The 12,378-nt window shown below is 38.4% G+C and overlaps 1 long non-coding RNA gene across 1 annotated transcript; it reads right to left on the bottom strand.

Moving 5' to 3' along the window:
- Positions 1-239: 239 nt before the first annotated feature.
- On the bottom strand, positions 240-11,342 carry LOC122464720. The gene is made up of 3 exons (XR_006289017.1): positions 11,196-11,342; positions 2,616-2,669; positions 240-1,989 (listed from the first exon to the last, which is right to left on the bottom strand). It is a non-coding gene; the product is annotated as an uncharacterized LOC122464720 (long non-coding RNA).
- Between the last annotated feature and the right edge of the window lie 1,036 nt (positions 11,343-12,378).

The following is a 12,378-nucleotide window of genomic DNA, read 5'->3' as shown; positions in this document are numbered from 1 at the left end:
ATAGGACACTATATTTCACTTCTTTCTCAACTATTTTTCCAATTCTTCATAGCTATGTATTTGACCTAAATAAAGATCAAGTATATTTTTGTCCCCTCTGGTTAGCTATTTCCCAAGTATGAGCATTTTTTTCCTTTGAAATGAAAAAGTTATAAATTGTTACACTGATTCCACTCTTATTCTGTTATCACACTGTGATTTCTTTATTTTAAATTTCAGGTTCTGTGTGCTGTATTTGCCTTACAAGTTCCATCTACTTTCACAGGTTACAAATCTGAGCTGAAATGGACAAGAACAGAATTGGTACAAAATGTTTCACAAAGATGATTGAGAGACTTTGGCAGGTGGTATTACAATATGCTGTGTGCAGTTGCAGTTATGATGTGATTAGGAGCACCACAAACTGCTGAAAAACACTTTATGCCTTTGCCAAAGGGAAAAAATTACAATTAGTCCTTGCACACAGTGCAAGCGCATGGTGTCTTCACTGCAAGAGATGGGTTTTGGGGTCCCCCTGCCCATGATACTGAAATTTCTCCATTACCTCATTCAAACAGAGTTCTCTAAAATACTGCTTTAAAAAAAATCACCCCCTTCTCATCATAGCAGACATCTTGAGCAAAAATCTTGCTTAGATAAGTCATCCCATTAAATTCACTGAGTGAGACAGGCATGATGTGCCTCCTAAATACATGTACTAAATCTCACAATCAATATAAATAACTGTTTTGGGCATAAAAGATAATAAGCTTAGTTTTAAACCACGCAATACAAACCATGGTACATTCAGAGACTTCAATGGGCTTTGGATCAGGCTATCAGCTTTGGATCAAACCAATAATCTTTTTTTTCCATAACAGAATCCTACTGACTTCTATAGGAGCAAATCACATACTTAACATATTACAGAATTACATAAAGAGTAGATAATGGGAGGAAAAACCCACCACGCCACAGTACAATTAATTGTAAGGAACAATCCTATATTTGCAGATGGACTGGATAATTATGTTTACTCCCTCTTTTAACATCAATGATTTGTGAACAGAAACATTTACATAATTATATAAAACAGATTTATAATGCATTCTATATCACACAATAGACAGTAGAAAAACTAAAACTGATTGAAAAATGGGGGGATAAAACAAGTTTATTGTTGGTTTTCTTCAAAATTTGATTTACATGGCCATGTTCTAACCAGTTCTAGGGACTACATATATAGTCAAAGGAAAAAGACATTTTCAATTGTAACTTGAAAAGACATATAGAGTTGATAGTTTATTATTTTTCTGGAAATTTCCACTTTTCTCTAGTCCCATTTAATTTCCATCACCCAAATAAATATTTACCCCAGTATTGCTCACTGGATAATTAGAGATAACTTTATGAAATATACAGATTTTACTATGATCATTGTAATACTTTGATAAAGCGCAAATGTGCAAGAATATACTTAATATCTACCACAATGGTGCTTCATTGCTGATAAAAATATTACATGCACTATAAACATTTGGAGAATTTGGGCTGCTTTACTCAGGAAATTGCAATCTGGAATAACAATAAAAATAAAGACTAACATTTAAATGAATTTCAAGATTCATGAATGCAAAGATTTACTTACAGAATTAGAAGTGTAGGAAAGAAAACAGAATTTTATCTTAGTAATTTGCTCTGAGTATACCATTCCCATCTTTACATGCTAGCTTTTATTATTAATTATTATTATTATTATTATTATTAAAGTAACAGAAAAGTTAATACCCTGTACGTTACTGAGCTGGCATTGGCAAGGTGAGGACACACATCCAGATTTGAAATCAAACTTGGAAACCCTAGTTTGAAGATAAGAGATTTTTTTATGTCATGCGATCTTGGCAGTCAGTTGCAAATAATCCTATTTGAGTACCCCCTTTGTAGGCATTTAGCCAATCAATGAAGTAGCATTAAGGGTGAATTCAGGAGGCCTGTGAGTGCTGCATTCTCCTGGAGAAAGATAAAGTCTCAACTCATAAAACATTGCAATTAAGGGATTAAATGGGAGAAAGGGTTAAAGAGGAGTATTACAGCTGGATATCACAGGTCACAAAGGTCAAAATGATGTAAGTACAAAATTCACAAAATGTGGAAAAAGTACTCAGCACTTATATCAATAAATATCTTTTCATCCATCAATCTCAACGGGCTTTACAAAGATTGGTAAATCACCATTATCCTCATCATTTTACATATAGGGAAACCAAGGACCAGAGTTTAAGAGACTTGACCTAATCAGGAAGAAAGTTTTTGAGTGAATGAAAAATAGGACTTAAATCTTAACTCCCTGCTCAGTCCAGTAGCCTCAGTCCACAGGATCACATTGAACCAAAGGTGACATCAGAAACAGCTTTTGTATGGTGGAAAATATGGGAAGATAGCAAAATAGTACAACATAGCCAAATGATATTTTCACAGTTCGAGCCGAATTTTCAGAAAAGTGGTTATGCCCTTTCATTATCATCTTAGGCGTGGTCTACACTGTGGGGGGCCGGGGTGGGGAGAATTGATCTAAGTTACACAACTTCAGCTACATGAACAACATAGCAGAAGTCAATGTTCTTAGATCTACTCACCGCGGTGTCTTCACTGCGGTGAGTCAACTGCTGCCACTCCCCCGTTGACTCCGCCTGTGCTTCTCATGCCGGTAGAGTACAGGAGTCAATGGGCAAGCGCTCAGGGGTCGATTTATTGTGTTTAGATGAGACGCAATAAATCGACCCCCACTGGATCGATCGCTGCCCGCCGATCCAGCAGGTAGGTTAGACATACCCTTAGATTCTTATCTATGTTATACATGGATGACTTTGGTAACCATACCCTTGCTAGTCATTCAATTAGCTTCCCAAATAGTACCTAAACTGACCAATCATAGAGCTCCTAGATGCTGGCTTGGCACACATTACCAGAGTCAGCTAAATAAAAGTCTCTTTGCCACAGGATGATTCCCTAACTCTAAATGAAGCCTATTTATATATGGTATCTTTCACACTAGGTGAGATACTGTACTGCACCTCTTAGAGGCACACTACTGAAATCACAGCCCAGAGGGAAAGGTAGCTTGATGGCCTTAAGCCACCTTTGCACCTCTCAATCCTGAGCTGCTCTTGCAGCTGGGGATGTCCCCAGTTTAACCTCAACTTCCCTAGAGGCAGGTGTAAATTATGGTAGCCTCCCCAGTGTTCTGCAGCTACACAGCTCTCTTGCCCCTAGAACACTTCTATTGCAGGGCTTGCAAAGGGGTCCTTGAAGGGCAGCCTAATGGCTGCCTTCTGCAATTATTGCACTGAATGAATCCCCCCTCTGTTGGATACAGAGCTTAGAGGGCCCTTTCTGCCATTCTGGCCTTTTTATGTAGCATAAAGGCACTGAAGCGAGGGTGAAGATCTCTGCATATACAACCTATATATAATGCTTTGCCCATAAAACACCTTGAATACAATGAAGGGAGAACTTACAGTTCATCAGTCTCAAGGGGATGCGCAAAATTTGGAATAAGTGATAGAATAATAGAAATGTAGGGTTGGAAGTGACCTTGAAAGGTCTTCAAGTCCAGCCCCCCCGTGCTGAGGCACGACCAACCTAACCTAAATCATCCCTGACAGGTGTTTGTTCAGCCTGTTCTTAAAAACCTCCAGTGATAGAGATTCCAGTCCCCAGAGCTTTAAAAAGTTCCTATTTGTCATTTTAAAATAAAAAAAAAATAGATAAGTCTACAAAGTTCCCAACTCATATTAATACCAATATACTTTCACATAACACTATTTGTATAGTACAAAAGTATAACTTAACAACTTAGAGACATTTATCTTCTGAACATGCAAAGACAAGTGATCTAAGTTACAATATCTTAGATAGGCAATGGTCTGTAGATAATAAGGAAAAGGTAAAGAAGGGAAAGACCAGGTTTGGAGGGGTAATTACTGAGGATGGGGAAAGAAAGTGTTCAGGAAATGGGATTTGCTTGTTTCATAGAAGCAAGTTACAAGGGGATAGATACATCTTAAGAGAATTCTCTGCACTTAAGGTCAAGGTGTCAATTACCATAGGTAACAAATAGAGTCCATAATGTTTCAGACAAGGGAATATTGGTGCCCAAACTGGTAAGTGTACATCTTATTGATGCATGAAATAACATGCGCAAAGTTGTGTTTTAAATTAGCTATTTCTGTCCCTGTTTGCAGAGATATATATGCATATTATGTAGTACAACTTTGGGACCTATCCTTGAAGATCTAACCAATAAATTAATGAATGTTCCTCTTAACTGGGTTATGGGTTACCAGCACATATTGCTGTTGTAGAGCTCAGGGGAGTTTTGTATAAAGATTTATAGGCCAATTCTAAAGATTTCACTAAAATCTCTAGAAGCCAAGTAGCACCTGAGGTTGGGGAGAGACAAAGAACAGACATTTAACACATACAACGTTCCCATATTTTGTTTCCTTAAAAAGAAGGAAGGTGGGCTTCATATAGTCACCTATGAATCATGGTTCCATAACTCACCCAGGTACAGATTTACCATAAACACTGTTGATCAAACTCACCCATGCACATTCAGTTACATTCTCCTGCACAAAGCCTATGTAATCAGTCTTTGTGCAAGGAACTCCAAGGATCTTTTGAGAGAGTGAACTGAATCCACCATCCCCCAAACTACAAGCAGGCTCTGGGAATGCAACACAGTCTCTCCTTACTGCTACAGCAGCCTGCTGACTGGAATACTAGCTAATGACTGTCTGCACCCCCTACTATATGAGAGGTTTGGACCACTAGAAGTATGCACTTAGTAGTCACTTATAGCATGACCTCAGCAGTCCCTCCTCCCAATGCTGACCTATTTGGGGATGGTGTAAATACCTACCTGCTATACCTATGCTACTATCCCCACCCACTGTATAGCAGTAACCCTTACCATAGGATCGCATAATTCCAAACCTTACTGCAGAGAGTAAGTGGTATGGAGGACCTTGCATGAGGTGCTCCATTCTTGTATGAAGTCCACCCTATATGTCTCCAGCTCACTTGTACCTTTTTTGTAAAGAGAGTGCTGTCCTTAATTATATAATTAAATAGAACACGATTAGGGGACAATAAAATCACCCAAAGATTATCTAGGCTCTGTAATGGTTAAAATGCATTTTATATGGAACCTCAAAATTAAAATTGCCACAGTACAAACATTTCTGTAACTTTTAAAAAAAAGAAAGTCTACAATTTATAAGACAGACCAAACTGAAATAACTGATTCTCATTTTTGGCACTAAGGCTGAAACACTGGCCAAATGTTACTGTAAGGAAAAGCCTTTCTGGAATGGAGCATAGTTTCAGTCATATGTGAATGAATAATTTTTTAAACAATACTTTTTTAAAGGTGCTACTATTTCAGGTCCCTTCCCTGGAACATAAGAGAAGCATGTGCAGTTTTATGGAGCTGTCTCACCATTATCTCTTTTAAAGCTTGACCAAGTCTGGAATACAAATCCTTCTGGGCCTAATGGGTATTCAAAGGAATATGCTCATTTTGTCTAAATTTTCCTTACATTTTAGGGCAGAAGGTCTTTGGTTTCAATAGTCACTGGAACATTTCTTTTGAACTTCTTCCCAAATGGCTTTTATTTGTCCCATATGCACTGACAATGTATCCTATGAAGTATGTGTATATTTGCAAGACACTGTTTCTCAGCAACAGAGTCCAATTCCTTGCTGGACTTAACTGTGGAAACCTCGTCATTATTAAATCCAATTTCAAATTTGCTGATTTAGCTTTCTAAAACATGCATTAATGTTTTATTTAAATTGGCATTGCAGCACCATGAGGGAAGTTGTATTAAATCAGTAACATTTAGTTAGCAACTATTTATGTACAAAGTTGATTTCAGAAGTATTGATACATTTATTTCATAATGAAATCTTGTCCCTTCTAGTTAAAAGAAAACAATGTTTTAAAATTAAAATAGCTAATTTTATCTCCAAAACAAAATTATGAATTTGTCCTAGGAAATTCAGAGAAAATTGGTCTGCTGTTTGTGAAAAAGACCTTGAATCATCCCTGAAAGTATCTGATAGAGATTAACAGGGAACCAAAAGTCAAAATTGAAGTTGTTTCCATGTCACACTTATCAAAATTTCTGTGAAATTTTTAAATTGAAAACATTGGCTTTTTCATCTGTTGAAAATCTGGTCTTCAGGAAATGAAATATTCTAATAGCTATTTAAAATTATGGTTTCAGTAAAAATTTTTGATAAAATACTGCAAAGAGAAAAAGTGAAGCATTTTTCCCAAAAAGTTTATAAGCAATTTTTAATTAAAAAAGCTTTTTATTCAGAAAATTTCACCATAGCACCTGAGTACCCAGAGAAGGAGAAAGCAAAATCTCTCTCACTAAGGCTGCAATCCTCCAAAAACTTACATACACTTACTTAACTTAATAAGTCAATGAGGGTACTCACAGTTCATTAAATTAAGAACATTTAAAAGTCTTTGCAGGATGAGAGCCTAAAGCTGTAAAAATATATGTTCAACAATAGCATTTATTCTTACCCAGCTTTAGCCATGTGGCGTTTGCATACAGATTGCTTTCAATGTGTAAATTTAATTGATTTGAGAGGGCAGATGGTTTAAAAAATGGATTCAAATTGGTTGTTCAAACATTCTTTGGAAACTGCATCTTTCAGGCAAAAGCTTCCACATATGAAAATCAACTGCAAATACTTATGAACTGTTCCTTAATTGTCAAAAAGGAAAAGAGTAATACATACTTTAATCAATCATTTGACTGATTAATTTCTACTCTTTGGAAAAACTAAGGGCTTGACTTTGAACAGAGTCTCAAACCAGTCTTCATTTATGTGCCCACAATTAAGTAATTCGAATATCATAGAATCATAGAATATCAGGGTTAGAAGGGACCTCAGGAGGTCATCTAGTCCAACCCCCAAATATCTGAGTATCTGAATACACAAGTACACATGCAAATCAGGTAGACAGACAGCTAAATTACATCAACTGCATCTGCAAATTATGGTCCAATTCAGCAAGGTACACAAGCATGCAAGTAGTCCCATTGATTTAAATGGGACTACATCACATGCTTAAAATTAGGTACATGCTTATTGTCCTTTCACAAATCAGGGCCTATAGGCACAAGACAATAGTATTTTAAAAATCTGGCCTCCTCTGAGCACCCTTTAAGTCAGTCCAGCTACCATTTAGGAGTGTTATCAATAAATTACTAGTAATGACATTTTTCTACTGAAGCTGCGCAAGAGGCGTGTGGTACTGAGACAATAGCTAATAGAGCCCCACTGCATCCTGTATTATTGCTTGATCTGAACAAAAACATATGGAATCATGGAATACAAATACCCTAAACTAGAAATAGTGTTTTCATCTGGAGAAAAATATGTGACACTGCAGCTCTCTCTGACTAATACAAGGAGCTGAAGAACTTTTTCACGTTTTGTCACTTGCTCAGAGTGTCACTCGGAATAAAGGGTGATTAAAATTATGCCTGAATCATTATGTTTGCCTGCTGGTTGGTATTCCTAATTATTCTGCAACTGTTGCTATACTCCAGGGGAGTGGAAATTCTAGGGCAGAAGATCTAGAATATTGGGTCATTCTTGATGCTACTGCCTCACAGTATTGGGTATTCAGCCTAACTTCCCATTGATCCAGCCACATGACAGGTTCAGTAAATTTTTACATACCTGCTGTGTCTAATTCTGTTAGTAAATGATCTGCCATACAGGCATTAGTAGGAGTTGTTTCTCTCAGTATGTTATATAACTTTAAACTTCATACACCCATGAGATGTGTAGGGCAGGGCTGAAATAATCAACAGGTAAGCCAAATCATCTTGCATGACTGCAGTGTGGAAATAGTGTCTTCTTCAGATGCTTCAATGCTCCAAACTGGGATTTCACTAGCCTGTACAACACACCTGCGTTAGCCCCGACAGATTTCCAAATCGGATCACAGTTTGGCTATAAAGGGTCATTTTAACCCCACTAGACCAGTAATACAGAATCTAATATCTCTTTTATTAAAATGAAGGCAACGTCTAATGGAAAATAACTCTCCATTCCCAGGTGGAATAAGAGCTGTTGAATAACGTCCACAGGCATGGAGGCTTTTGGCAGTTGAGAAGTGGCGTTGACACAGCTGCAGATGCTGGCAGCTAAGCCAATTTTGTGTAGCTCTATTCTTTTGTTCTCTGAAAGAATCCAGAGAGAAGTATTGGGCAATTCCTCATCTGTTCTGTGAGGGATCTCCTGTGGGGGTACTACAAGATTGTCACTTCCCTGTTCAATATGTATGCAAGGCTATTGCAGGAGGAAATTAGGCAATTTGGGCTGAAATGTCTTGAAAAGGAAGATTAAAGCAAGTTTAGTATCTGTTTCCTGAACTCCAAAGGGTGAGCTGATCAGTTTATCCAGTGTCTGGCTGGGATCAAGACTTGAACAAGGACAAACTAGCCGAGACACAAAACATATAAGACAACAATGGTTGGCAGAGAGAGACAATAGGAAGTAACAGTTAAGTTCATATAAGCTCATTTGGCTAAAAGGCTGTGTTCACCTTTAGATACCGGGTGCCTTATTGGACTCGCAGCCTCTCCTATAAGTTCAGAAATTGTTGTGATGTCTGCAACAGCATGAACACAACATTTGCTGAGTGACAAACCAACATTTAGGTTTTGTGAAACAAATAACTGAGAACTGAATGAAAAGGAGTACTTGTGGCACCTTAGAGACTAACCAATTTATTTGAGCATGAGCTTTCGTGAGCTTCATATTTTTTTACTGTTTTTTTCGTGAGCTGTAGCTCACAAAAGCTCATGCTCAAATAAATTGGTTAGTCTCTAAGGTGCCACAAGTACTCCTTTTCTTTTTGCGAATACAGACTAACACGGCTGTTACTCTGAAACCTGAGAACTGAATATATCAGATGAGTACCACATCTAAAGATCTGACATCTTGTGACTTGCTAGAATAGTGAAACACTGGCAGACCAGAACAAATGCTTCCAAAGCTAGCGATTTGAAGCAAACGCCTTGCTTTTTCTGGAAGCGAACTAGATGAAAAGCAATTTCAAGAAATCACGTACACTGTTTATATGAGTCACAAAAAACTTTTTAAATTAATTTTGGTCAGCAAAGAGTAGGATTTTGTTAGAGAGCTAAGTTTCAAAATCATATAAGAAAGAGTCCGATAGTCACAATTTTCCCAAGACATAATTATATAAGGGCTGCTTAACCACACTGTTAGAATTGCTCAAAAACTTTAAAACTTGTTCCTTTTCAATCATTTTGTGCTAGTGAGGAAGAATTTCAAGTAAGCACCTCCAGACTCTTCCTGTGGGAATATTGGGGGTGTTGTTCCGGCATCTTTTCTAGCTGAAAAGGAGAAGATTATTAAATTGGCTCTAGTGGAAGCTACTGTGAAATGTATTATAATTAAATGGAAGGAAACCCATCCTCCTACTTTTGAGGATTGGTTGATGAATTATCCACCTGCGCCCCACTGGAAAACAAATCCATTAGTGTAATCAGCAGAAAGCAAATTTATATGAAGGGAATTGGAGAGTTTCTAGAACTAGTCCCTGCGTATAGAAATAAATAATTTGCTCTGTCAAGGGCACACTGAATGCCAATATTTTTTTTAAAACATTATTTGGAATACTTTTCCTTCCTCTCTCATTTGAACTTTCTTAATACTGAAAAATAAAAACTTTAGTCAAGAATATCCTGGAAACCAGATGTATTGTAATAATAGCTACATTCATTCCTATAGAGAGAGCAATACAGTTACACATTAAAGGTGATTTGAAGAGGGAAAGATAAATTGGGCTTGGACCTTTTTTCCTTCATGACGTCAATCCAATAAGTTTGTTTTAAAAATATATTTTTTTACTGTTTTTTACACTTTAGAAAAGTAGGTCTTATTAACCATTCAAGACTCTTCGATAACTGAAGAGCTAGTCAGGTGATGAGATCACAAATTCAAACAGTGTACACAGCTGAGAGGAGAAGGGATTTTTAATGTGACTGTTTATAACTTTTGTTTTAATTTATCTTTGTTAACAGCTATTTAACTGAAACAGACAATATTTTGAATAAAGGATAAAAATTCAGTGCTTCTGCCCAAGAAGCAAGAGCTCACAATAAATATACTCTCAGGCATCTAACAAATTCCTTAGCAAAACTAGAAGGCCAGACTTGACATTCTTGATATTCCCAACGGTAAAAAATACAAGCAAAAAGCCCACCACTTTTCAAGGTTTCTAGAAACACATCATAAGGAAGAGAACAAACAGCACAATCCTAAATAAGTCAGCCTTTGTAGAGTACCTTTAAATGTTCTTTTGCCAAGTCTTACTTTGTATCAAACATACATATTGTCTCTAAAACAGTATGACAGAACAACTAACCACTAGGAAAGAGGAAGTCACTGAAGGCTTAATTCATATTACAATACAATACTCCTACAAAGCATTCATACAGTTTTTTCTACCTGCGATCTTAAGGGCTTTACTGAGCTAAGTATCAGTATCCCTGTTACAGATATTGGGAAACTGAAGCATAGGGAAGTTTAATAGCATGATAATTCAGAGAAGCCAAGCACCAACAGCTCCTATTGAGCCCAGATAGAGCTATGAGTGCCTAGAACCTCCAAAAAAGCAGGAGCTAAGTGATTTGCCTAAAATCACACAGGCTATCACTGGCAGAGCCAGGAACAGAGCACAGGTCTCCTGATACAACATCTGATGCCCTACCCATTGCATGGTGCTTCTTCCCAAAAGAGTATCCTAATTACCTCAGACAGCTTCCATAAAATAGCTTAACATAGCCAGAGGGGGTAGAAAACTAGGCTGAGCTGAGCCTCTCCATTCACTTCCCCACTATTCTACAGAAAGTGGGCATGCTCATATCTTAGAAAAATACTCCCCAAAGAGGGAATTACAACATTGCCAACTCCAGGTGTTTCAAAATCTAGAGTCAATTCCCCTCTCCCCCACAATGAGATTATTTTAAAACCATAGTTTATTTTAACCAAGCATTTGATTTGGGGTTCTTTGCCTGCTGGTTTTTGAGCCTTAAAGGTTCACATTTTCAGTCTTTTTTCCACAACTATGAGGTCTAGAAACTTACATTTTTAAAAAATGAAAGTTGAGATTCTCGTGTAATGACACAACTCAGTGAGCTCCACATAGCATGAGAGTTGGTAACACAGGAACTGCCTTCAATGTTTCAGGATTCAGGAGCAGAGAAGAAGCCAGCAGTACCTGCTTGCTACTGGGAGACGCTATTTTGAATCAGATAAATGGAGCTGCAAGTGAGACTGATTTATAGCTTTAGACAGCACCGCAGTGGCAGACATGCAGTACTGCACTCATTGAGGTGAATGGGGAAACTACAAACACCTGGACAAGAGTATGGTGATTCAATCCCCTTTATCAGAGCTATATTAAAGGAAAACAACTATTTTGGATACAAAACAGACTCCTGAATATTCTCTCTCAATCTCCCTACTCTGACCAGTGCAAGGATTAAAGTTTTGAAAAGTGCCTAAGTCCCACTGAAAGCTCTTTGACAATACATATTGCCTTTGCCTTGACCAGATCTATCCACATTAATGACCGTGTTCTTCTATTAGCAACCTGCAACCCAAATCCTGCCTGCCAGGGCGTTCTGTTTGGCCCACAGGGCATCAGCTGTTCTATCCTGCTTCCTGCTGGATGGACAGCCTCACTACCTGGTTCCAGCTCACCTGTGCTCCCCTGCTGGTCCCAGCTGCAGTGTCCCTGCACTGACCTGCCTCCAAGTGCCCTCCCACGTGCCCAGGCTGGCATCTGCTGGTTTAGAGGCCACTTGGCAGGGTGGTGCAGAGGCTGGAGCTGCCAGGACTATGGGGCAAGCTGGAGCTGGATAGCAGGGCCACCCTTACAATGAAGCCACCTGAGAGGAGCAGGAAGTAACAGCTGACATGTGGTAAGCCAAATGGAAGGCCCTCACGAACGGATCCATTCCCTGTGCTCCCCTGCCAGGTGGCCCCTTTCCCTCCCTGGCTGCAGAGTATCCTCCAAGCCACCAGGTGTCAGCCTAGATGGAGGTGGGGAGGGTGCTTAGAGGCAGGCCAGAGTGCAGGGACACTGCAGCTGGGACCAGCAGTGGAGCGTAAGGGCCAGAGGATTGCAATGCAATCAGTTACTAGCCCCTTATAACATGGAGTACAGATTTTATAAGTGAGATTAATCCATGCAGCATCCTACAAGATGTTCATAAAAAGTCTAAACACTAAACACATTCTTGTAAACTTAACATCTATTTTAAC

This window comes from Chelonia mydas, chromosome 2 (assembly GCF_015237465.2).
Source record: "Chelonia mydas isolate rCheMyd1 chromosome 2, rCheMyd1.pri.v2, whole genome shotgun sequence".
In the NCBI taxonomy this organism is placed as follows: Eukaryota; Metazoa; Chordata; order Testudines; family Cheloniidae; genus Chelonia; species Chelonia mydas.
The sequence above is the reverse complement of the archived record's forward strand: the minus strand, read 5'-3'. Positions and strand labels throughout refer to the sequence as shown.